At 36.4% G+C, this 27,946-nt stretch overlaps 1 protein-coding gene across 2 annotated transcripts in view; it reads right to left on the reverse strand.

The window, feature by feature from the left end:
• LOC122800048 (slit homolog 3 protein-like) overlaps nucleotides 1-27,946 on the reverse strand; it is a 2,083,326-nt gene that overhangs the window by 639,538 nt on the left and 1,415,842 nt on the right. The window lies entirely within an intron of this gene.

Consider the following 27,946-nt stretch of genomic DNA (forward strand, 5'->3'; position numbering starts at 1 on the left):
CACAGTGGGTTCATGCTGCAAAGCAAACGAGACATTTTTCTGTGATACATCTGGTTAGGGACTCATGGCTGAGGTGACATTCAATTGCAGAGAAATATAGCTGTTGCAGATTCCCTGTGGGCAAACAGAAGCTCAAACTTCCCTGACCACAGCTTTAATCACCAAGTGCATGGGGGCAGAAGAAGTAATCAGTGTTGGGCTCAGTGTGCAATACATTCTTATGCAACTACAACATGTAGAAGTGTGCTACAGCATGGAGGAAATACTGCATGTTACTTTAGTCACATTTATGCTCCAGTATGCATTTTAGGTAATGTTACCTAGACACTGTGATGGGGGTAGTGGTCTACACACACCAATATAAAGCCACTGCATTTTTACTGCCATTGACATGCCCACTGATCAGCCTGCTGCTTAAGCCTGCCATACTGCCTGCTGTCTCATGTTGCCTTGGGGACAATGGACATTATTTTCCCCCCATGGATTTGGTTATTGAAGTTGTGGGCATGCCACCACATTGTTCTCTTTACCCACTGGGAATTTGCAACAGCCATATTTCTCTGCAGTTGAATGTCACATCAACCATGTGACCTAATGGAATACACAACAAGGAAATGTTTCACTGCCTAGGTGCCTGAACCCCAGCACAGCACTTCAAACAGACATGGTCATCAAAGAATCATATGACCACCTTGTAGCAAAAGTAGTCAGGAAATGTTTCTATCTAGCCAATTAATAACAAAAGGCACATCATCTAGTTAAAAAAGTTAGAATTCCACTATACTCAGCCCCTTCAGACTAATCATAGAATATAATGCCCTTTCACTATGCATCTATCCAAACACATCACACAGCAATAAAGGTCACATACATTCCTAAGGAAATATATCACTTGAATAAAGACTCTATTATGAAGACAGGCTTGAAGCTCTAGCCCTGTACCTTATCTTATAGACTTCTATGTGATTTTTCTAACATGAGCCAGACATTATAATGCAGCAATAAATGTATTCACTCTACTGTCCCTTTTAAAAATATTTATTTTAAATAGTGCTAAAGTGGCTTTTAAAATTTAAGGCAAAACAAAAAGAGATCATCATGGTACAGAAAAGATAAAGAAGAATAAACATGTTTAGCTGTTTAACTTATCAGTTTTAATATTATGATGTGCTAATGAGCTTTATCATGTTATGCTGGGTTCAAGTCCCCCATTTTCCATAACTCTGACTCAAAGTAAGTCAGTCAGTTGGCCAGTCAGTGCTTCCAAATTTCTTCTGAAAAAGGGGAGATGTGTGTAATAGACATATCTATTTAACAAGCTAATGTTAAAAATGTCCTTCTCTGGAACAGGCTTCTCATTTATGTGAAATAGAGCTCTTCTCTAACCCTATTTAAGTGAAAACTGGACCAGTAGATGGGAAATAAGAAATATACCCAGAGTCTAGAACTTATATCTTTAATGGGCACGGGAGACTTGTAAATCCTGCTCTAACTTACATATACCCCTTAAAATAACATCTAAAGCAGATAAACTTGCAGGGTACAATTGGAATGCTTTTCTAGTGCTATAAAGGTCCCAGTAGTTATTACCCTAGTATATACATATGAATCTATGACTCATTTCTGGTATTTTTTGCTTTTAAGGTCCAAAACTTCCTACACCTTCACAAAACAAATGGCTCAATAACTGCATAAATTAAAGACTTGAATTTACATCAAAAGATACATATGACATCCTGGAAGGACAGATTTATTAGTGCTTCTCCCTTTTCTGGAATAATCTTCCATTACATGCAAATCAGAGTGATACCCTTTCTTTAAGGCAACCTTTACAACTAGATTGATGCCTGTAACTTCATCCTATGGCTGGCTTTTTTGTCCTTTAACAGGAAAGGTGATTAAACTTTATGAACTGACTCAGTGTTGCAAACTCCATGAATCTTTGAATCAGTGAATCTTTAACTCTTCCTTCAGTTTAGACTTTGTCTAAAAGGGTCCTTTCTTGTTTGTAAAATATCTATGTATGCATATATATATATATATATATATATATATATATATACACACACACACACACATATATATATATATATATATATATATATGTATATATATATATAAACTGTATTACTTGAAATTGCTCATTTGGAAATAAATCACAGATGGAATACCAGACAGATGTTATATAAACAATGTCTATTGGCAATCATGATTTCCCACCATCTTACCATCCAACAGCTGCTTCACTTTATATGTGAAAGACTGTGGACCAGAGTAAGAATGGCACATCACAGAAATGAGAATAAACAAAATAATGATCACATGTCTTTCAGGATGATAAGTAGTTGTATGCAAACTGGATTGTATACAACTAGCATATCTCCTAGCTAAAATTATCACTTAAAGTTTCAGTGGTTGACAATAACAGCTTAAGTTTATAATCACAAATCTTATTTTTCACTACACACTCCAATATTATGCTGTTAAAATTATGAGTGATCTATTAAGCACTGTGTATTCCTTCTCTGACAGCTTGTTTTTCCCTACATAAGCAAATGTTAGATTATAAAAAGAGCCCAACACTTTAAAGTAGTTTGCTCATTCTGACAACAGTTTACTTGCAAACACAGAATATCATATTTTTTCTTTTGTCTGGATTTATGAAAGATGAAAGCTGTCTCAAAGCAAGTTTGAATCAAATGTACAAGTGGAGCTTCTTGCAAAAAGAGATAATGTTCAGCTGGGGATATGCATGACTTTGGAAAATGCATTACACACACACACACACACACACACACACACACACACACATATATATATATATATATATATACATATATAGTTCCCATTCACAAGATCGAATATATGAATACTCGAAACTCATAAGCCCGAGCCCAAAATATCGAGTATTCATATACTCAAGATTGTGAAGGGGCACAAAAGGAAAGTAAAAAACACTTTTTCTAACGTTTTTGCAGGGGGGGGCTGTGCCCCCCTGTACCCTACACACACCCCTACTTAAGTATACCAACTCCAAGATCGCACTACACAAAAGGAGATGGAAATGTACCATTATGTGCTATATGCATAAGCACACAACGGGACACTTTCTATTCCTCCGCTGAAGTGCGGTCATGAAACCTGCACATTAAGGAAGGAACAGCACAGGGGGACCCAGCCCCCTACAAAAAGGTAAGTAAAACCCTTAAACTAATTTTTTACACTTCCTTTTCACAATTTCGAGTTACTGAAACTCAAGATTTTGAACTCGATCTTATGAGTTTCAAGCTTTTAGTAATTCGATCTTGTGAAGGGGAACCATATATATATATATATATATATATATATATATATATATATATATATATATGTATATATATACATGCATACACATCACTTCACATAAAGAGTTCTAACTTTTAAAAAGCATGTGTAGCCTATCTGCACATCACCAAGACAGATTAAGAAATAAATGACATTTTCAGAACATGTTTTGTCCATGGCATTTGGAGTTCCTCGAAATGTTAACCACAAGGACTTACAGACAGAGTGCTGTGAAGAGAAACAATGCCTGAAAGTAATATACAACAATGGGACAATGGGAAACAGTCACACTTAATAAACCAGCAATGTTAATTTGCACTTATAAGCTAAGATATGCTCAGGGTTCTCATTTTTATATCATTTATTTTGGTCCATAGCCTTAAAAATTTGCAAGCCTTCAACTAGCCCATTACCTCCCCTGTGCTGCCATCAAGACAGAAGAAACATGAGATTCAGGGACAGAAGCTGGCATCCTACAGAGTGCAGGGCATTTGTTTCTGTTTCATTGTTTGCACCTCTAGTGCCTGCTGACCACATGTGCTTCCACCCATGGTGCCCTGAGAGCCATGATGTAAAGCATCCTTTAGGCAGCCATCAAAAGGTTATTTTGCCTAGTAGCTAACTCTTAACCAGTACCTGCATCCAACATTCTGTCCCTTCAGCTTTCTGAAATAGTGTATTGCCTGACTATGGTGACCCACTGTGGGTGCATGCTCTGACTGATACAGCTGTAATATTCTGCTGAAATGCACAAACTCTTTGGTCAGCATTAACCTCTGAGTCCCTTTGTCACTGAGTGTAGCAAAGGACCTTCCCCCAGGTATAGTTCCAGTGCTGGAACATTGAGCAACTCTCTTCTCTAGGGTTAGGCCATCTGACATTAGCTGCTCACTCCTGTTCCTCTCCTGGTAGTCATAGTTACATATTTTTTTCTATCATCAGAAGGTCTAATTCCGGTTTCTTTCTTTATATTTTTCAGCACTAAGAAAGTTATAAAAGCACTCACAGCCTGAGGCTTAGTGAGTCTAGCTGGAGTTATGATACTGATATAACAATACTGCTGCAGAAAGACATTTATGGAAGCTTCATGTAGGGTAATAAATAAAGAGGAAGATTATCTCGGCAGAGTGGTAAGATAAGGATCCAGGATTAATTTTAACTTTCCTGTTTTATGTCAAATCTCGCAACACTTTTGAAAGGATGAACACTGCATATTCTTCTGGCCTTGAGGGTCAAACGTGAAGTAATTTCTGAGAGAACCTAAGTGTTGTGTATTCCTGCAACATTGTTAAAGCGAGAAATATGGAAGTTGGTAATGAGGTGGTATCCTATCAGTAAACGCACATTATTTTTTGGATATTAGATGGGGAGGGTGCAGAAAGCAAAACAAGGGGTGAACAGCTGGCTGGGAGGCCATCGACAACTGGTACATCTCAGGGGTTAGGATGAATGATATGCTTTTCTTGGACACAAAGGTTGAGTCGGTTCACAGTGGATGTTAAGGCAGATAGGAAGAGGCAGGAGACTTACATAAGGGACAGGAACAAGACCAGAGGATGTGCCGAACAAGACTGTACAATGGTCTTGGTAGTGACCTCCAAACAGTGAAATGTTATACAATAAAAAATAGACTTGCAAAAAAAAAAACTCACTTTCTGGGAAAGTGGCAGTAAGAAGAGATGAAGAGATTATGCTTTTAAGGGGCATATCTTCAAGGTATCTTAATAGAATGGTTGTTGATATCATGCTGTAGCAAAGCAGGTTATTGTGTTTTACATTTAAGAGGAACATTTGTACAAAAAGGTATATATTTTAGTGATTCAAGGTATAGTTTATTTTCATATCTCCTTACACATAAAGTTGTTTGGGGATAGGCACAATAGGATGTTGGGAGAGATGTTGTTTTTGTAATGGCAAATTTTAAGATATCTCTGTCTAGACATCTAACTACCAACATATCTTTAACCTTTGTAAACTTCTCTTTATGTTTTATTATAGGCTTTATACACGTTTACTGAGTTAATGCGATATTAAGATTATATGTCAAGTATGTACATAGAATACTTTGTCAGACGATTTAAATATTTATACTGTTTTGTGGATGTGTAGATATATTTGTAGGTAAATTCTGCTTACAGAAAGTTAATCTAGCATCTCTGCAAGAATTACAAAGCAGTTAGCTGAGAAACTTATCAATTTTTCCACAAATTAGTTTTCCTGGTGTAATTGTTAGCTAAAACCAAAGCCAGTTGTAGCATTGTGTTGAGCTCTGTAATTAAATTAATTTTCTCTTCCTCCTTTCAGTCCTCAGGATCTTTAAAATGGTCCTTCATCTATGAAACTCTGTACAATATTCAGCAATTATAACCCATCTTTTGTATTTTTTTTTATTTACTTGTTGTAGAATCTGTTTCTCAAAACAATAAACTATTTTACCATCTATTAACACAATGTGCAGAAGTGGTTCCCCTACACAAGATCGAATATATGAATACTCGAAATTCATAAGCCCGAGTCCAAAATCTCGAGTATTCATATACTCGAGATTGTGAAGGGGCACAAAAGGAAAGTAAAAAACACTTTTTCTAACGTTTTTGCAGGGGGGTCTGTGCCCCCCTGCACCCCCCACTACTTAAATATAACAACTCCAAGATCGTACTACAGCAAAGGAAATGGAAATGTACCATTATGCGCTATATGCATAAGTGCACAACGGGACACTTTCTATTCCTCCACTGAAGTGCGGTCATGAAACCTGCACATTAAGGAAGGAACAGTACAGGGGGACACAGCCCCCTATAAAAAGTTAAGTAAAACCCTTAATCTAATTTTTTACACTTCCCGTTCATAATTTCGAGTTACTGAAACTCGAGATTTTGAACTCAATCTTATGAGTTTCGAGCTTTCAGTAATTCAATCTTGTGAAGGGGAACCACAGAAGTATACCAGTCATCCTAGGAACAGATTTTCTCCAAATAAAAACTGAAAATGTATGTAAAAACAGCCTATTAATTGTCTAACTCATAGGTGTACACAGCTGATCAGGAGCCACAAACTGTCATATTCAGACTGGTCACTGCTCCACATTTCCATGACATTTAAAAGCCCTTACATGATATTTAAGTCCAAACCAAAACAGCCCTGACCATCTTTTCTAAATTAGTGCACCCCTCCCCCGTCTCTCCCTTTTCTGTCCTGTTTTAAGCATCTAGGTTATCTGAGGTCATTCTGAACCCAAGGTCAACAACAATTTCCCAAGTTAAAGAAGCAGTATCCAAGACAAATAGGATGATTGAAAAGAAAAAAAAAGTCTGTGATTCACTGGACTTGAGCCTAGGTCTTCTGTTATTGTGATTTCTTTCTGCCATCTATTTCTGATGTAAATGAGACCTACCTTGTCCGGAATCATATTTGAGTTTACTGCATGATCTATTAATGGCACAGATTTATCTGATTGTGTGGCATATGCATATTTAAACTGGAAAGATTTATATAAAGTATGGCATTCATCTAATTCTGTACTTCTTATTTAATTGGATTTTTGTCAGCATTTCTTTGCCATCAAAGGATTCCACTAGGGTGAAACATGCACTTTCTACAAAAATACAAGGATGAACAAATAGCTTTAAAGAGCAAGTCATGAGAGCTGAGAGATTACTGCAGAAATGTGTCACAGATGCGATCACGGGAGAAAAAAAATAAAAATGGTTCCACACAGTATTTTCAGATGTAGGTATTTTCAGATGTAGGTCCCTGCAGCAAGCACAATTTGCCTTAAGAGCTCACAGGGAGCATGCTATAGACCTTGGGCTGGACTATCCTTCTCTCTCCACACAAAACACCACACTGACCACTTTGGAGCTCTGTACCCTTGTTCCCAGTAGCTGACACACACACACACTCAGATATTTGAGTTCCACATACACATACACACCCAGGAAAAGCTGGCACAGATTTACTATCTGTGTCCCTTTCTGCCAAGACTCTGAGGTAATCACGCTGCTACCAGTCAGCTACTCTAAGGCTTTTACAAAGGGTACCCAATTCTACTGTGGAAAATTAATACTAATACAAATGGTAGAGTGGACCAAAGCAGCAAAGCTTCCAGGAGCAGCCACAGTGTCACTAAAACAAGCATAAGTACTCACAAGATGTGAAAAATACTCTCTAAAGTACCAGCTACAATGAAAGTATTAAAATATTTAATGATAAACAGTAAAACACAAAAAAGGAGAATACTGAATACAATAAACAACAGTTTCAATCACAGAGATATAAAAATAATACAGTTGGATTATTTCTCACAAATGCAGGGAACACAATTAATTTATTCTCACTAAATGTCCATGACTAACTAAAGAATTACTGTTCGTTGACTACTTACTAAACCAGGGCAAGCTGATGTATGCTGAGTGTCTTACCACAGCAAAAGCCAGATGATGTCTGCCTTTGTCTGTGTGGATGTGTGAGATAAATATCCTGCCAGAAATCTTTCCTGTCAGATTCTAAAGTGCTGCTGCAAGTGTTCCAAAGAAACCAGATGCTGTTAAGAGGATGACATCACCTCTGGTCACATGATTTGTACAATATACACAAAGGGCTTTGCTAAGATCTGTGGCAGCAAAATGCTATAACACACTTTCAAACTTTCCACTCTTCCAGGGTTCTCTGATAAACATACACATTTGATCAGTTACAACAATACAACCTAACATACACTCATGCATTCCTTCTGTCCAGCAGGACCTACTGTTGATGCATTTTTAACACAAATAACTTTACAAATATATTTTAACTCAAACATCTGTACAAATAAGTGTGATAATCAAATAGCATAAAATTCTTTACAAAACTCCAGCTAGCTATGCTGGCATATGTACACATGTACCAGTCTACTCTTCCTGGCAAAGATGGCACTACCTCATAACATCACAGGTATAAACAAAACAACATTTTTATATGACAGCTGTTATCTTTGCATATATACACACTGTAAAATGTACATCAGTGTTTAAGATAATGCAGTGCATGAAGCAGTATGATTACAATTCAATATCAGAGGGAAGAAAAAGAAATCAGTAAAGCACTCCAGTGGTAAGACATCCAATCTTAGCCAATGCTGTTAAGAATGGATCTTGCACTAAAAAATTGGCACATTAGTCAGCAAGCTTCAGTCAAAACAACTTTTTTTCCACCTTCTGTCTGTTCCTACAATCTGCCCCTGGCTTTCTTTCAAAATCTTTCACCAATTTATCTAGCTATTTGTTTGACAGCATTGATAAGTGCTTTTCTGGCTTTAAAAGCCATCAAAACACTTTGTACTTTTTTGTAACTAGTAATACAATGAGCAAATAAATCTCCATACACTACAAAAAATTATGACTGGATTTGTGATCAAAACCTAATATTATGTGTTCTTGATGTGGATGTCAAGATTCACCTCTAGAGTGAATTTCTTGGCATAAATTTCTCAAACACATTACAACATGGTTAAATCAGAAATTATAATATTCTGTAGTAGGGCTTAAAGTGTGCTTCTTTTTCATAAAGGTTCAAGCAAACTGTTAAACGCAGTTCATTAAAACAAAATAAGTATCACCTGTGAATTGCACAGTGCTGAGATGGTTTCCTACATTGACAAAACAACTGACTTTCATTATAACTAAAAGAAAGTGGCAAAGAACAAGTAAAATCATAAGAACAATAAAAATCTCAAGTTTTTCTAGACTTGGCCTTCAGCTTGTGTAACCATTTGTAGCATGTATTTTTGCATCTGCTATCTTCTTCATAATCCAAAAAACAACTCTTCAGTGAATACTTTTCTCTAAGACATTTCACAGAGTGAAGTTAATCGAGTATTATAAAAATCTTTGATTTTTTTTCATATTTCACTTGTTGGAAAACTCTTGTCTAGTTGATGATAAAGTATTTCTGTTACCTTGAAATCTTTTGGTTCTCAGGTGCTCTTCAGGCTCTCTGCCTCCTGCCATGCCTCCCACACATCTCCTTATACTTGTTCATTAACGTGAAACTTTTTCTGCACAAAAATACTACTCTAAAAGTCAAACATGTTGCATTAAAGAAAAGTAAATATTACAACTGCTAGTAATTTAATTTTTCTTGGGTAAAGAGAAGAATTCCATTTACATTTACTGATGCTCAATAATGCTATTTTAGTCTTTAAATGCTTACAGTCTCCCCAGCTTTAATACTTTATATAAAGTATGTGATTAAAATGTTCCCCCATACTGAGCCATTTGATAAATCGGGTCTATATCACTTCATTGAAAGCTTAATTCCATAAATGTCTATTCATAAAACCTTAATCATCGAACACCCTTTCTCTTTCATTGAACATTTACATCATCAAATCTTTTTCCTAGGGAATGAAACTACTTGGTCACCAGAGCAATTGTAACAAACAACACATTATTTTAAACTTACCAAGGTGGGGGCCTTGCCCCCCACACTCCCTCTAATTATATATATCAACTCTGAAATTGCACTGCATTGGGGAAAAGGGCAAATTTGCAATGATGGCCAACTAACTCCCTTCCCTAGGAAAAAGTTTTGATGTTGTAAACGTTCTAGGAAAGGGTGTTCGACTATTGGGGTTCGATAAATAGGTATTCATAGAATTAAGCTATCGACAAAGTGACAGGAACCTGATGAATCTGTAAGTGAAAGACTTTTCATGGTGCTTTATTTCCCACACTCCTGTGAGAGAAGTGAAGAACTAAGTCCCTTGCTGAGTGTTATGCTTGAGGTAACTGCCTACCTTTTCTGTTTGTGTTCTGCAGATAATCAGTATTCTTACAACTGCTTGGTTTCCTGACACAAAGCATTACGACATTCTGAAAAAGCCAGCTTGGAATGCTGTTAATTAACCAATAACCCATGGCTGGGTGTGGGTAATGATGGATTTACCCATGGTTGGTGTGGTTTGGTCATGACAGGAAGCACAAGTGATCAAACAAAGCCAACCATGGGTAAATCCAGAACTGCCCACACCCAGCTGTGGGTTATTGCTATTATACAATGACATTATTTAAGAACAAAAATACTTACTTTTCCTAAATAATGTCTTTATATAATGCCTCCATGCTGCTCTTCTGTGGTTTTCTGGTATCCTGGGAATTTTTCTGAGGTACTGTGCATGCGTATGGGACTTGTGTTCCCACACTTATACAGTACATCAGTGCTGTGTAGAGCTAGCAATGGAGAAAGGAAGATCTCCGCTGCCTTTTTTTTAAAATTGAAAATAAAAAAAAATGTTAAAAATCAGGAGACTTTTTACATTTGTGAGAGCTGGGACAGACAAAATAAAAGGCTAATCAGGTAAGTTTCTTTAATTTTGTAGAATGTAAATGATTATCCTCTTATTTTTTGTCTCCACCATCTTCCTCATTAGTTTAAGGTCTTCTGTTGACTTTTTTGGGGCAAAAAAAAGAAAAGTAAAAAAAAAAATTAGGAGAATACTAATGGGAAACAGTCTGGGCAACCGGACCTTTTTCCGTTAGTATATTCTCGGATTTACAATGGGCACGTGGTTAGAATGGCCAATCAGCGTGCTCATTTTTGAATATTAACAGCTAGTCATTGTATAATACTAAACAAACAGGTACAGAGAATGGCAGATGCTGTGTGGTTCCAAGGAAAGATGCAGGGAAGTTGTTCTTCTCGAATAAGTGCTCCAACTAGTTTGTTTCCTTTAGTTGGTCTACATTTCAGGTTGGTCTACATTTCAGAAGTGGACAGTAACCTTCTGAACGACCATTTCCTAATCAGCTGATTGAATTATTATTTAGTAGATATATAACTGCTTTAATTTTTCATTATCAGATGTTGCTATATAAGGGTTCAGTGTATGCAAAAATATCTGGGTGTCAGATCAATGTATTTGATAAGAAAAATAAACACAGTAAATGGTTACAAAGGCACAAAACTACATAGCACATCCAAAGACCCAAAGAAAAGTTATGCATTAAGGTCAATAGCTCATTATCATCAGCCACTGAAATAATATTATGAAAATGATATAAGCGCCCATAGTTCTTGCGTTAAAAACCACCTGCATGTACCAGTTTTCAACTATACCTTAGCTGTCTCCAGAATCACAAATTTGATTCATTTTATGGAACAGAATAGATAGTGATTTCTACTGATAAGTGTACTTAGATGTGCAATAAGGATAAAGTTTGTGTACTAAGCCCTGGTGTGGCATAAATATGTCAATTTTTGTTCTGCAATAAAAGCATGGAGCAATACAGCTCTATGTGAACGTTTATAGAGAAAGCAACATACGTTATAGTTGTACATCTAAGAGCATCTAACAGGTTAAGCACAACAGCGTATATGCCAGGAGAAAATCTATGTACCATAAAGCCCAGAATGCATTTCATATCTATCATGGAATGAAAAAATAATTAAAAAATGATGACAATCTTCTAAAAGAGAAAAAAATGGCTTGGACTGACAGATTTCTTCAAACTGCATTGTCACTTGGTCTGAGTTACACTTTTTTAACGTGATTAAAATGGACAGCTTCTTTCTTCCATTCAGTTTTAGAGAATGATAATTATGTATTCACATGTTAGCAGTGAAAGTATTTCCTTACATAAAGAAGAGATTATCCAATAATAATGATTTTTTAGGGACCATAGGTGTAAGCATGCTAAATACATGAGCAAGATGTTTCAAATTGCTTTGAAACTTAGTTATGGAAGGAGCTATACACATAACCCAATTTTGCTTTTATTTCAGAAGTCCATAAGCTGATCATGAGATGTTTCATAAAAACAAAAGGCAGACATAACAGATATGTCCCAGATGCACCACCAGATAAAAAAATAATGTTTGGCGAAACACATAGCTAGTGAAAACAAGCACTTAATGAGTTAGGTGTGTGTTTCATTGTGAGGATCTCATTAGTGTTAGCTTTACATTACTATAGATCAAGAAATGTTGTCTTCCATAAACTAATATGCAGCATTACTTAACTCTACATTCATGAATCTTGACTAAGAACATACATATATTAGCACCTCTACATATGGTTTTGCTGAAATTCCTTAAGTGTTAGTGGTCCAAAGGAAAAAAGAAATATGAAAAACACAACACTGATATCACAGGAAATTGTTGCCAGCATGATTTCTAAGTGCTCTATGGCAATGATTAACTTGTTTTGGGAGATTGCTCCCTTCTTTTAGTGGGAGCAGCCATGAAGCTGCTATATATAATATCAGAAATTTTTGGGGGGGGGGGGCTTGCCCCCTTCAAAAATCTTGTAAAGTTGATATTTTTACCCTCTTGTGATTTGGGCAATATTTTTCAGCATTCAGTTTTTTACTACTGTGTAAGTTGGTGTAGAACTGCATATAAGATCTCTCTCTGCACTTATCTTGTGCAAATCCTTACAGCACAGCTTTATCAAAAACCCATATGTCAGACACATAGTTTTAAAAAAATAGTCAGTTAACATGAGCTTTGTTCTGTTATAATGTTAAAACTGACCGAGTGTACTCCCCCGACAACAAATTCTGCTAACCCCTGTAGCTTGCTTTTTTCATAATTCTTGTGACCTACTAAACACATCCATAACATTTTGTGAATAATGGGTTACATGACTTGCTGTTTTACTGTGCTCATACTGCAATGTTCAGTCATGCTAAAATAAAATAAAATAAAATACCATTCTGCATATTTATAAACAAGTAAATAAATACAAGTCATGTTCAGTGCCTCTGCTGCAATTAAACTCCATTCCGTACTTCTTACATCAAGTCCTACTGGAGAACCCAAGAAAATGTTACTAATCATTGGTTCATAGGAGGTTACAAGCAGCCCTAGAGCCCTTGCAGGCCTAGACATGTTAATCCTGAGTTGTCTCAACTGTCCTTGGTTAGATGTATGTAATTCGCAAAGCAAGTCTATGAGAAACACGAACTATCCCTGTCTATGGGGGACATGGGTGCCACCTCTAAGGCAAATTTGTGGTCTCCAATCCATTTGTCCAGGTTGCGCTTGAACAGGGTCAGTGAGGAGCTCTGCTTAATGTGACGTTAAGTTTATTTCAGAGTAGCAGCAATATCTGGGAGATATATCTTTCTCTCCGGTATGTTCTGTTAATGTCACAGGCTAGGGTAAGATCCCTAGAGTGAGTGAGTCTTGTGCCATTTGACATATAGAGCTGCAGCATATCCATCAGGGCAGGGTCAGAGACTGTCCTGGAGCTAGCCGATACATTTCAAACTGTTGCTTCGACACACTCTATAACACTGTTAGTAGGAGCCAAGTTATTTCAGGTTTATAAAGTTATTTTCATACACAGTTTGAATATACATAACTCTGTGGGTTCCTCCATTGGAGGTTTTGAACATTCTTTAAGTTGCCCAAAGATTCTGCAGCACTGCTGTAGTGTGACTGCGGGCATATGATTTACAGCACTAATATTACAGTGCTGTCAAACTGAAGTGAGATGGCTTCCAGACATTACTGTTACTTTTTATTTATTTGTTTATTTTGCAATTATGCCAGAAAAGGGCTTCCACTGGATGCTGTCTTACTTATTACACGCCTCTTCTGAACTTGATGAAATGTATTGTACTTTTGAGGATTAGGGCTAATTACGATATATATATATATATATATATATATATATATATATATATATATATATATATATAGACATATGTGTGTGTGTGTGTGTGTGTGTATATATACACACACACACACACACACATATATATATATATATATATATATATATATATATACACAAATATATGTGTTTGTGTGTGTATGTATGTGAAACAGTAAACAGTTAAGGACCAAAAAATTCCTTGCTAAGTTCTTATAACATGTACTGCAAACAGTCTTTCAAATCATGTAGGCAGCCACAGTAAATAATTACTAATACTGCTTGCAGGCTAATAAGCACTTCCACCAGTGAATTACTGCCTAGGGCAGCTGTAGCCTTTGCACCACAGTAAGTGTGGTATTGCTTGCCTTTGTTAGGTGGAGTGCTTTGGAAGAACCTTAAACTTAAGCAAGGAGCGGGATGGGAGAGTCAGTTCCTGGGCATGTGGAACAGGAAAGAAGTGCTATGCAAGACAGTGAGTGAATGCACACCTTCATCATGTCTGACTGTACTACAAGCCACATACACGTTCCCATGGAAAAACGGCATTTCTGACTAATATGAACGAATCTCATGGTGTGTTTATATGGATGCTAGTGTATGAAAAGAAAGTTAAAATAATAGAATAAAAATGGGGATTACCTGCAAAACTGGCTGAAGTTTTACTATTTAAAGTAAACCAATTAAAAAAATATCTTAAATGTAAACCTAGCAAATACTGTTATAACCCTCACTAAATCAGCAACAACATTCACAAAACTACAGAAATATGTTAAGGAGATAAACTGTCACAAAAAATAAAGAAATTGAAATAAATCTCAGTATTAGAATGCCAAACCACTTGCACAACAGTCCTTTCATAAGTTATTGACCAGAAAAGTAGGAAATTACCACAGGCCATCAAAGTCAGTTGGATGTGGGTATTTTCTGAATACCTGAGGACTGTAACCATGATTATCAGAACTGGAGAACTGTGAAGTGTAAATAGAGAAGACATGCTAACAGCAGTGAGCTGCCAGTTGGTATACTTAAGAAGGCTTGCACGGCTAGGACTTCATTGGGACTGCAGATTCTGGCTGCTCAGAGTGGAGAAGTTCATTTACAAAAACACTTGATGAGTGTAACAGTTAGTTTTGGTATTCATTGTTCTGTTTGAATTGTGGTTTATTTTTCAAAGTATTGGACTTGTTTGCACTGTTCTACCACAAAAAAGGATACATGCAACATGAATCAGTTTGTGTTATGTGATGCGTGAAAAATCATGCACTAAAGGTTTAGAGAGCTTGGTTCATAACTCATGTCCTTGTTAGTTGTCATAAAATGAATTCGCTAAACGTAAAGTCAAAGATTTTTCATGCATTCCACACCAAGTCTCCATGTTTCATATAAAATATTTGTGAGCGCGTGTGTTTATCCTTTTCTCTATATCTGTCTGTCTGTCTATCTATCTATCTATCTATCTATCTATCTATCTATCTACCTGTCTGTCTGTCTATCCACAGTTGAGAATTTACATTTTCTGGAGCTTTTCTCAACAGGCATCTGCTGACAAAGGGACTGTTTATGCCCAGCCAGACTTTCCCTGTAAGCAAATACAAATAATAAAATAATTATGCAATGACTGGCCATTAATATTCAAAAACGAGCATGCTGACTGGCTAGCCCAACCAGCGTGTCTATTGTAAATCTGAGAATATACTAACAGAAAAAGGGACTTTTTCCCGTTAGTATATCTCATATTTTTTTTTTACTTTTCTTTCTTTTTTCACACAAAAAAAGAAAGTGGAAGACCTGAAAAGAATGAGGGAGATGACGCAGACAAAAATAAGAGGATTATCAGGTATATTCTGCAAAACTTACCTGATTATCTTTTTATTTTGTCTGTCCCGGCTCTCCCAAACATAAAAAGTCTCCCAATTTCTTTTTTTATTTTTAATTAAAAAAAAAAAAAAATGACAACGGAGATCTTCCTTTCTCTGTTCCCACCTCTGCACGGCACTGATGTACTGCGTAAGCAAGGGCACACAAGTCCCATACGGATGCGCAGTACATCAGAAAAAGCCCCAGGATACCAGAAAAATGCAGAAGGACAGCACGGAGGCATTACACAAAGTAAGTATTTTTTTTCTTAAATAATGTCATTGTATAGCAATAACTGAATCCATGGTTGTGTTATATGGAAATTTACCGACAGTTGCCTATATCTAATCACACCAACCATGGGTAAATCTCCAATATACCATAACGAAGTTGTCGATTATTGGTTAATTATATCATTGGCACTGGAGTTACAGTACAAATTACTGACACTTTGGAGATGAAATGCTCAGAATTTAGGTTTTGCCAACTAAAATACAATGGATTGTAGCACACTAATGCAGCTAAAGAGTTACTTGAAAGACTGTCATCTAACCTGCTTTTATCAGCAAATGTGTAAGCGCTTGGAATTCCTCTTTGAAACACAGTTTAACCTCCATCTTTTTTAATAACATGATGTCAAGTCAGTGCAGATGAATGTCAAATCAGACAAAATGTGCTTAGCTGAGATAACTTCCAGGTGCACTCTAATCATTTAATCTGATCAGAGCTGAACTCCAAATGATTTGTAATAGCGCATTTAACCCTTTCATCAGAAACAGTCTGAACAAGTCCAAAACGATAAGAGGTATATCCTGCGCAGGGGAATCGTACCTCACTCTTATTCCTATAGAAAAGACCTGCAGAGGCGAATCGTACCTCACTCTTATTCCTATAGAAAAGACCTGCAGAGGGGAATCATACCTCACTCTTATTCCTATAGAAAAGACCTGCAGAGGGGAATCGTACCTCACTCTTATTCCTATAGAAAAGACCTGCAGAGGGGAATCGTACCTCACTCTTATTCCTATAGAAAAGACCTGCAGAGGGGAATCATACCTCACTCTTATTCCTATAGAAAAGACCTGCAGAGGGGAATCATACCTCACTCTTCATTCCTATAGAAAAGATACAGGTTCTACAGGCCACATGAAACTTTATTTTATTGTGTTTTTTTTCTGCTATAGTTAAACCATCTCAAATCATTCTGAAAAGTAATGACTGTTACCGCTGCAGGCTGTAGTGGGTTGAAGGTGAACCTCACAATGCACAATCCTAACTTCACTACAATACACAGTTCCATCTTTACTACACTACACAACCCCAATGTCACTACAATACACAACCCCAAGGTCACTACAATACACAACCCCAATGTCACTCCGATACACAATTCCTACTTCACTGCTCAGTATTACATCCCTTTCTTGACCCAGGCAGAATTAAAGATTGGGCCAGATTTCCAAAGAGCTGCTCCAGTGCAAGTCTGCCCTGATTCTGAAAGACTTGTTCTCAGTATAAGTGACTTACATGAGTGTAAGTTCTGCCTATAATCAGGCTTACACCGGGGGACATGTTCCAAAACACCTGCTCTCAGCATGCGGTCACTTACAGCAAGACTTTGGGAACTGGACACATTGTTTTGAGTCTGAATTAAAGAAAGGAGCAAAGCTGACTAGATGAACGACAATATTCCTTATTCATTATACAGTTAGAAGAATCTTAGCTATCGTATATCAGCAATCAGTGAATGCAAAATAAGTTTTTAGCAGAATCTCCGAAAATATGCAACCTCATAAGCTCTGCACCTTATGTGGCACTTTGTAGTGGTGACATTTGTGGAAATAAGAATAAAGAACAATATCTTATCTCTTACAAGCAGGAAAAAGACATGGAGCCGTGTCACAATTAGTGAAAGTAATAAAGCAGTATCATCAAAACTCTTGCTGATTAAAATAAGTGTAATTAATGTGGCTTTTGATAAAATAAATAAATATGCAAGTTTTTTTTTCCGGGGACAACTCCCCACACCACCATACCTATGGCTTTATTCTTGTACCCTTGAATTTATTGCTAATGACCACAAGTCTGATTTACATTAAAACAAGGACAAAGTCTTGACTCCAGAGATCTCATTTGTCCAAAGTGTGACTTTGCCAAAGGTGTAGTATTAAACTTCTGGGCAGCATGCCGCTGTTTGCATAACATAACATCTGCATGAAGCAGACAGGTTAAATCCCGTTCAGTGACAAAGCTGATGTAGCCTCAGGGCACAGTGCGTATTTAATCCGCTAATGGCTGAAACAGCATACATTCCCACACAATTCAATATTACCACCCTGATAAAAGAAGCCTGTCACGTTCATCACTACTCAGCTGCATTTTAATCCCTTTTACAGCTGTTCTTAAGCTATGAAGTAAAATTGTCACTATATTTGACTCCAATATGGTACTGCCAGTTGCAGTAGTTATGCATCAAGATGCACATAGTACATATTGCTCTGTCTGATGCTTCATGGAGGAACACTCATGAGTGACTCCGAAGGCTGATATCACAGAATCTTGAGTACAAGTTAACTGTATGCATGTCTGAAATTCACAAGTCTCTAGTCTTACAGTAGCAAAGATGTTTGAACAGAAACAATAAAACATCACAAAAAATATTCACTTTACTTTCACTTGAGAATTTACATTTTATTTTAGTGTTCATAATGTTACCTTAATATTTTTATCTTACTGTTTAGATTAGTATATTAATACTCTACTTAATCTATACATCGAAATATATTTCATTTAGTATATACTTAAGATGTTTTCCTTACTGAATAATATATGGTTAGTTAAGTTTAATCTACTTTTAAAGTGCTCTGTGATAATGTACTGTAAGTTTAGTTGAAATGAACATGGTTCACTTCTTTTCTAAGTTCCCTGATGAGGATCAGTGTTGGCAAAAGATGAAGCAAATGAAAATCAAGTTTGTCATTATCTTATGGAATTCCTTATATATTCTCAGGCCACTTAGTATAATCTTTCCAGTATCACCTCCTCCCAATGGGCTTTGCATGCAGCACTTCCAGTAGGATGTGTTAGGAGTCATCTTTATAAAATGCTTCACCCGCTTCCACGCTGAGGCTGGATCAAAATATTGTTCTCCTTTCCTTGCCCTGGGAAATAACGTGACTATCCCTTTGCTTGCAGAAACATTAATTCAACTGTATGCCTCCATCTGCACCTGCAAACGGATTTGTTTCTGACAGTATTCACTGGTTATGGTTATAAGTGAGGATACAAAAGTACACTGAATAGTAAGGTGAGAAACTAACAAGTATTCTCCTTCCATGCATCCATCTTTCCCCTATTCCTGTACCATATGATCACATGAATGGCTCAGTGGATTTTTATGAATGGCTCAGTGGATTTTTTCTTCATCACCCACTGCAGTAGTCCATTGCATGGGTTCACAACACTCCATGAATAAGTAAATTCAGATCCAGTGAAGAAGTGATCACTACAACCTGCTGTCCATGACCCCTCTCGTCCTTCTGTCCTTTCTGATAAGGATGTCCCCCTTTACATCTCCCTGACATGATGTTGAGTACCAGTGTCATGACACACATCCTATCTGATCTCTACAGAGGTTTCTGATCATGTTTTTTACCCTGCAACTTTGCTGACTTTGTTTTTTTGTTGAACTGTTTTTTGCCTTTTGCCAGCATTTACACTGAACATTTTTTCTTGTTTGTATTGATTTCTGATCATATTCCCACTCCTCCTTCCCACATACCTTTCTATTGTCTTTCCTCAAAGCTCCTTTCAGCATCTTAATGTCCGTCTCATTGCATAGCTTCCAGAAATGCATCCAGTGCTCAGGATGTAGCCTACACAGGACAATTATGTTTTTTACCTCTGGTTTCCACTCCCTTGACAATACCCCACAATATTCTGTTGACTGTTGCCATTGTCTCTCACTACTATCCTGGGGGAGGGGCAGTCCAGTGGTATTGGTACCCCAATGCTTTTGCTGCTCTGTTCTCATTAGTTCCACCCAATCAGTATTACAATAGTATGTTTCCAGACTTCTGATATTTGCAGTAAAAATGAGTCTCAAAGGTGTTGTAAAGACTTTTTAAGAGATTTTTCACTCTTTTTTAGTGAATCTGTTTAAATCCAAGGCTTTTGCTTGTTACAGTTTGTCAAGCTAAATTCTTATATCATCTTCTGTCTCTATAGGGTATAGGGTCATAGGTAGGCACTAGGCTATTGGCCCAAGGACCTAAATAAGCCTAGCCAACAAGGTTCCCTGGCTTACGCCACCCAAGAAAGTTATTTTCCTGTGCCCTGTGTTTCTTATTTTTGCCAGATTATAGTTTATTACTGTACTTTCACCTATAGAAATCTGTAAAATAGTTTGTAAACAAAGTAACTCTCTCATGGGGGAATCCCAGTGAACATAGCTGATTTCATTAAGAAAATCTGCTAGTTTATCAACTTCTGTAACTTTACATATACACTGAAAGAAAGCGCTCTTGTTATCTTTCATATTTTTCATTAGTTTTTCTTCTTGCACCATCTGGTTACTTTTAGCATTGATCACAGTTTTGCTGCATAGGTTGATTATCATAAAATTCAGATACTTACTTTTCAGTACAATCTACTCCATCCAAAATGTTTATTAACATATACTGTCAGTAGAAGCAAAATGACTCTTATCAGTGGGTGGGTCATATTGTCTGTACCTTAAACCTAAATATGCACTTCAGATAAAGGTATTTAGTCCATCTATATCAGCCATGTCTCCATAATGCTGGCTATATCTATGTCTAGTTAATGGAGGACATCCTTTAAGAAAAGAATCATAATACTGAGGCTGCATATGTCAAGTTACTAAAATTTTTAACCTAACGTAATACATTTTAGTTTGCCGTCTTGAAGGATATCCAAAAAATTATATTTGCCTTTTTCAATATATCACTTTCTGGAGACCTTTTCCACCCTTAGTAAGATGTTGAATACTCTCTTTGTTTTTTGTTTTATAAGCTCCCCACAGTGGGATCTTCTGTTTGTTCACCAATTCTTCCAAACTCAACAATCCTCCCCTGCACATTCTAGGATCCACACTAAGTATCTCAGATGAGACTGAAGCACCCCAGGGCAGTATCAAATTGCCAGGAAATATTTTTATGCCCTAAGTTTCTCTTCCCCTTGCGGTCTTGTACATATCCAGGGACTGGATGTGCAATAAGCATGATGGAGTATCATCTCACAACCATGGTTATTCAGCCAGTGACCTGTCTCCCTAAAGACAACCACCTCCCATGTCTGTTGACCTATATCAGAAATCCAGCAAAAGATTCACCTGACTCCATGCTCTCTTACACAGGAGGGTTAAGTTCATTCTTTGTTGTCAGCACCTCAGACACTTGAGCAGATAAGTGAATTCAGGGTCTCCATAGCCACAATCAGGGCTTTAGAAATTCAGACTCCACAATGTTTTTTTCTTTCTTCTTGCTAATTACAATAACTAATGCAATGTTCCCCCCACATGGATAGCACACAGCTGTCATGTTCCTATTATCATTCCCATGTACCTATATAAAAACATGCCTCAACTTAATTAGTTATTAATAATACTTATTATTAATACTTAATAATACTTACTAACAGACTTAATTACAGAGGAATAGCTATACATGTCATTGTGATGTAACACCCCCCCCCCCCATATAAATATACATTGTGACGAAATCTGGCTCACTTTTTAATATGGTATGTAGGCCTTGTCTGGACTATACCAGTGGTTGGATCTTTAGCAGTTCAAATATTTAAATAAATCCAACATTTAATACTTACAGCTATGTTTGCTGTTTCTTTTGTTGTGGGGACAAAGCATGTAATGACCAACTGAGAATGTGCTAGTCATCTAACTGGTATTTGTTTTCAGACCTAATACCATCTGTCAATCTAAATATATAATGTATATTGGGAGATAGAGAAATTGTCAGGAAAATGCATCTAGTGCTATATTGTTATTTAGCTGTATGTGGTGAAGGATGCATAGCTACATAGATACTGTTTTTAAACATCTCCATATAATTCCCTTATGCTTTTTTTTTTATACTGAGCCTTCATTTAAAGGGAGCAATCACAAGCTAGTACCCAAGTTAAAGCATATATAATATATATTTTCTTGTATGATGTCACTGTTGTTTTCACAATTACGTTCAGGTATGTATTATATTAACTAGTTACTTGCTCTCTGATTCACTCAGGTCACCATTTGAGATCATGAGTGTCACTATAGCATTTCCTTCTCACATTCTTAGCAAATGTTTATGAGGGATCAACACCTATCTCCTTACAGTAATGTCCCCAAACAGCTGTTAAGTGTACATGTCGAAAAAAAAAACTTGTTTTCCTTTCTGCAACTTGCAGTCACACTGATGTAACCATCTTGTCTGTCACCACACCAATCCAAAGCCTCTACTTACAGATAATTCCAGATTAAGGCAGACACTGTATGTTCTATACGTGAATATAATGCAACCAGAGAATTCCATCTCCAAGGTTTAAATATAAATAAAAACAAGTTATACTTCCTATGAAATACTGCTTTTATGCTGACAGTTCATATATCTGTAATGGATATAGTGTACAGTGCTCAAATGTTTTTGGTGTACTTAGCAGATTCCTTTTGCCATTGTAGCATCAAATGTTTGATTTTATTTGGAACCAAAACGAAAAAGAACCAAAGCTGTAATACTGAGCCATTAAAAAGTTTTTAACAGAACCACATTAAAATCATTCAGAGTATAAAAGTATAAAACATTGAGCGCTTTTGTCACTAAGCTGGACTTCATCAGAATGTATAAAATGTAATTAAATCACTAAATAAATACTTGTGCAAGCAGTCATTTTAGCCATCTTATTGTTTAATGGCTTGGTATTAATGTTTCGGTTCTTTTTCAGTTTGTTTCTTAAAACCAGTACGAAAGATGGATGCAAGTCTTAGAAAGTCAAAAACCAACAACAGGACTTGCACGAGTGTCCAAATGAAGGTCAAAAACCATACTCTTAATGTAACACAAGCACTTTATTACATGATGTAATAAAGTGCTTGTGTTACATTAAGAGTGTGGTTTTTGACCTTCATTTGGACACTCGTGCAAGTCCTGTTGTCAGTTTGTTTCTTAGTTTAATTCTGTTTTCTCACATTGATTTTGATTTTATTTCTGATATATACAAACTTATTTTTAAAAATCTGAAAATTATTTTTGTATTTTCTCTCTGGTTTACTAAATAAGGGGATATGTAGATATTAAACCCTAGTTATTTTGTAGTTGCATTAATCAAAGAACTGAAATGTTCACTTTGAGCATTATTTACATTTTTTTATCAAGAAATACAGAATATTTTTTTCTTGTTTGCCTGTTTACAAAAAAGTAAACGTATACAAGTCAAAGGTGGTTACATGACTACACATTCTGTTGAAAAACTGCTGAACAAAATTTATAACAGTGACACAGCATTCAATAAAATATTATATCTGATATGAGATAATTAACATAAATACAGTCTTCGATGAAGATAAGGAGTACACCTGAATTCCCCTGATTGAGTATTGGAGTGACCATTTCTGTGTATTGTAAGTATATGAAGTAGAATAATGACAAATGCATATTGAGTTACACATTGGCTGTTTGCAGCACAAGCAGACAGGGAACAAAACTCTCCTGACTGTGTGTTAGGCTGACTATTTCTGTGCATTTTAAGTATGAAAAACACAATAACGTTAAATAACTGATGGGTTACAAAATGGCTTTGTGCAGCACAAGCCAAATAAATGCCGTATTCAGCATTCGCTGATTCAGAGTAGGCTGTTATCAGCCCACATTTTGTTCAATCGACACAAGTAAGCCTGACACTTTATCCACGTACTGCCTGTAGACATTCCATAGGAGTGCCACCAGTAGTTTACTGTGTATGGTCTTTTCCTTCAGTAAAGAGGTTCTGCAATCCCACAGTACATAATCACTGTCTGTGTTTGGAATCACTGATATGGCAGTTTTAATTTTCACCGTCAATGATTCACTGTGCGAGTTTTTTCCTTTATCTTTGCACCTGTCAACTTTTGAGTTAATATACATGCAGAAGAGGGTGAAGGGGATAACTCCCACAGTGCAATGTATAGAGCTCCTCACATATGAGCACAGTGTGAGTGTTTATTCTTAGTTTACTTTTGGATGTGTTTAATGGCTAAGTATAATGCTTTACATCCAATATACCATGTCATCAATAGTGTGAGTAATTGCATCAAAAATTTATTGTCAATAATTAGTTAATTCAATAATTTCACATAAACTCATTTGTTCAAGATACACTAGGGAGCTTATTGTCCTTACATAGGCAGGCCGATCAGTGATTGGATTTTAATGAAGTCACTGCTTTGTATACAATGTTATGCATACTGGATAATTTGCAAAACTGCCCATTTTGACTACTGAACTTTATGGATCCTGTCTGGAACCAGAGACTGATATGGACTGGTAAGTGACTGTGCAAAACTGTTAGAATGGAAAAGGCCACAATTGTCTGATAGCATTCATATTAAACTTAATCTGTAGTCTGATGGTTGCACATATTTTGTGAATACTGCAGATTTATGGAATGCATACATACTGTGTATCTTATCCCATGAAACAGTGAATATGTCACTTCCTAGTTTGCAGCTTGCTAGGATCAGTTACTGATTTAAAGATGTGCAGCTGCAGGGAGTGAGATAGTGAGATTATTTGTTTCTGGCATTCAAAACAAAAGTGATGCGTCTTGTGAAAAAAAAATGAAATCATTTTTTTTCAGAAATTGTAAGTATTAGTTTGTCATTTAAAGTGACATTTGAATACGAACCCATTTTTCAACAGCTCAAGACTGAAGAGAAAGTTGAATTAAATGCCTCTTCTCGGAAATGATTGAACTCTAAAGGTTGTAAGTTTTCCTCATAGTATACTTCCAATATATAATATACTTTCTATTTTGCATCCAGTTTGTTTTTACTTTGATAATACTGAAAGGTCATTTCTGAAGGACTACTCTTGTGAGTTGTGCTTAACGTTCCCTAATACAAACAACAGACTATTTAAGGTTAGCCATCTGTTGGAACGCATGCTACTCTGTTGCAAAATTATAGTCATAAGTCATTCTTTTCATTGATGATGCCATACTAATGCAGGTGGAAGGACTGACACATGTTGACCAGCATAATCACAGTGACCAGTTCAGTATGGATAGTCTTTTAATACATTTTTTCATACTACAGTTCAGACACATAATAGTTGATATTTTCTCAGGCTGAAGAAACTGTAGACTGTAACTGCAGATTAGTACATACAGAGGTATAACAAAGCTGATACTAAAAGCAAATTAGTAGGCTGGTCCATGTGCTCACTACAGCCAGTCCTTCTCCAGAAAAGCATCATTTAAAGCTTCCTAAGCCTCAGCTATGCAAGGAGTCATACAAACTTCTGCTTTATAAAACTGTCAGACTTTCATGTGATTACTTTTTAAGCTGACGGTAGTGGTTAGGACTCTGAACATAATGTACCATTAACATTTACCTATGCAAGTCTTTTTCATATGCTATCTGTATTCTGCAGTGAAATAAAACATTCATAGATTTTTCTTTTTTAAGAAGCACTTTATCTTGAGGCTGAGCTGTCACCGTGCAGTTGAAATGAGCCGACTATGGAATGGCACCAGGTCTCTGACTGACTGCTTATTTGGTGTTGACTCTTATTGCAGTGGTATTTGTTTTAAGAAAAAATATCATCTGTGAATACCAGGCCTTGAGTGTGATTTTTGGAAGAAGTGAAGAAGACAGCATGATCCATGCAGTAAAATACTTTGGGTCTTCCATTAACTGCAGTAGGCTGAGAATAGATACTAATTTTGAAATGTTTTATCTTTAATACATCAATGGAGTATTCTGTGTTAAAGCTGTATTTGTGAAGTCTGTATAAAACAATAAGACGTGTGTGTGTGTGTGTGTGTGTGTGTGTGTGTAAGGTAGTATACAGGTGGTTGAAACTGTTCAGTGTGGGAAAGACCCTTCCTTCTCCTTAACAAATATAGGACTAGATAGTACTATGTGGAGGTTACTAGAGATACATACAGGTTTTAGAAAGCTTTGTCTCTGTCACATCAGTGGTCTAGGGTGACATTGAACACTGTGTCTTTACTGAAAGTGGTGTGGCAAACAAACAAAAAAATTCATGATCCATATCAAATACTTCAATCTATACATTTCTATCCATAGCTGTAACTATACCGGTATCGGTCTAACTAACTTTGAATTTTAGAAAATATACATCATCTGTGGATTATTTCTGATGGGACAAAATGCTAAAAAAGAATATAATTGATGGTGAAGTTAGTGACAGTAGATGATCAGTTCTTTTTATCACATGTGGAGATTTACATTAGAAGTCCTTCAAAGTGGCCAGTATTAAGTGGGCATGTAACAAAAGTGAAGTCCGTGCTGCTTGATATTTTATGTAAACTGATTGCCGTTGACTATAATTCTGCTTTAAAAGACAGTGATACGTTTATTGCAACATTAAGCAAAAGCAAACACCATACAGCATACTTTCCATGTTTATATTCAAATATGCACAATTAAAGAGATTTGTCAGCATTACAGGATTGTTTTATAAATATACATCTCTTATTAACATATGAATTTAAGCAGTATAAAAGTTAACTGATCTTGTGTTGCATCTTACTGTTTCATTTTATTTTAACAAAATGGAATACAGACAAATTAGGTGCATTGCAGTGGGGGCAGGTATATCCCTCCACCCATGCTAGTAACCTTTTGGGGAAACAGAAGTTTTTCTAGTTCCTGATACTTCAGAATGTAGTATATTATACAATTGCTTCAGTGACATTTTTAAATCTGTCATGGTAAAGCTGAAACTATGGTTAGATTTTAGGAATTAATGTAACTGAATGACATTTTGCAGAGTTTCATCCTAGAGACAAGTGTGAGGTCAATCCCCTTTTGGGATGTTCTGTTTGTTTTAAAGGTGGCATTTATCAAGCATGCATATATACAAAATCAGTGGAAAGAAAAGGGTCTGACATTTTGAGATTAATCCTTCTAAGGATAACTTGAATACAGGTAAAAGGAATATCAGGAAACATTCTGGATTTTATCAGCACACCGTTTCACAAACAAAATTTGACAATCAACATGGATATGCTGCAGACGTTATCAGTAAGACATTCAATCAAACTGATGATAAAATACTTACTTGTTTTAGGACCACATGATGAATAAATCATCAGGAAACTATAGCAATAGAAGCAAGGTTGACTTTGTTGCTGAGTATATGAGCATTATACAATGGTCAGTGAAATTTTAGAGCAACATTAGAATATCTTGAGGCCTGATAGTAAAATTAAAGAAAAAGAAAAAGGAACCGATATGAAAGGAATATTAGTATTAAGGACGTAGTACAAAAATGTAGCTCATATGTGTATATCAAGTGTATAGGCACCCTTTCTTGTGGCTGTTTCCAATGGTACAAATATTTGTTGAACAGTCAGCATTTTCAACTTTCATTGCTCTTATAACAGAGATAATACCTTGCCAGTTAAAAGGAGTGAAATGTTGTTATGGCAGTTTTCAAAGAAGGTAACCTATGGAAGAAATTAAGGAGCACATGTATAGCATTAGCAAATTAAATCAGAATAATGTTTTTAATGTATTGTCAGTTATGGTAATGTTGACAAGTTTAGGATTCATAGATGTGTTCTAGTTTCAAAATCCACGGTGGTGGTGCTGCGGTAGCATTGTCACCTCATAGTAAGACGCTGTCCGGTTCGATTCTCAGCTAGAGCGTCTTCTGCGTGGAGACATGCGTGAATGGGCATACCTTCAATGAAGGTTGTGCGTCAGGCCTGGCAAGCCGGTACGTAAAAATCAACTGCCAATCATTAGCGGACCGGAGTTCTGCTCTGGTGACCCCTAACCGGGAAAAGCCGAAAGACACAAACAAGATGTGTTCTAGTTTCAATACTCAAAAAGGGGAGACTTGCACAATGAACATTTTTTTTTTTAGAAAAATTGAT

This window comes from Protopterus annectens, chromosome 4.part0 (genome assembly GCF_019279795.1).
Source record: "Protopterus annectens isolate FY-2018-M chromosome 4.part0, PAN1.0, whole genome shotgun sequence".
In the NCBI taxonomy this organism is placed as follows: domain Eukaryota; kingdom Metazoa; phylum Chordata; order Ceratodontiformes; family Protopteridae; genus Protopterus; species Protopterus annectens.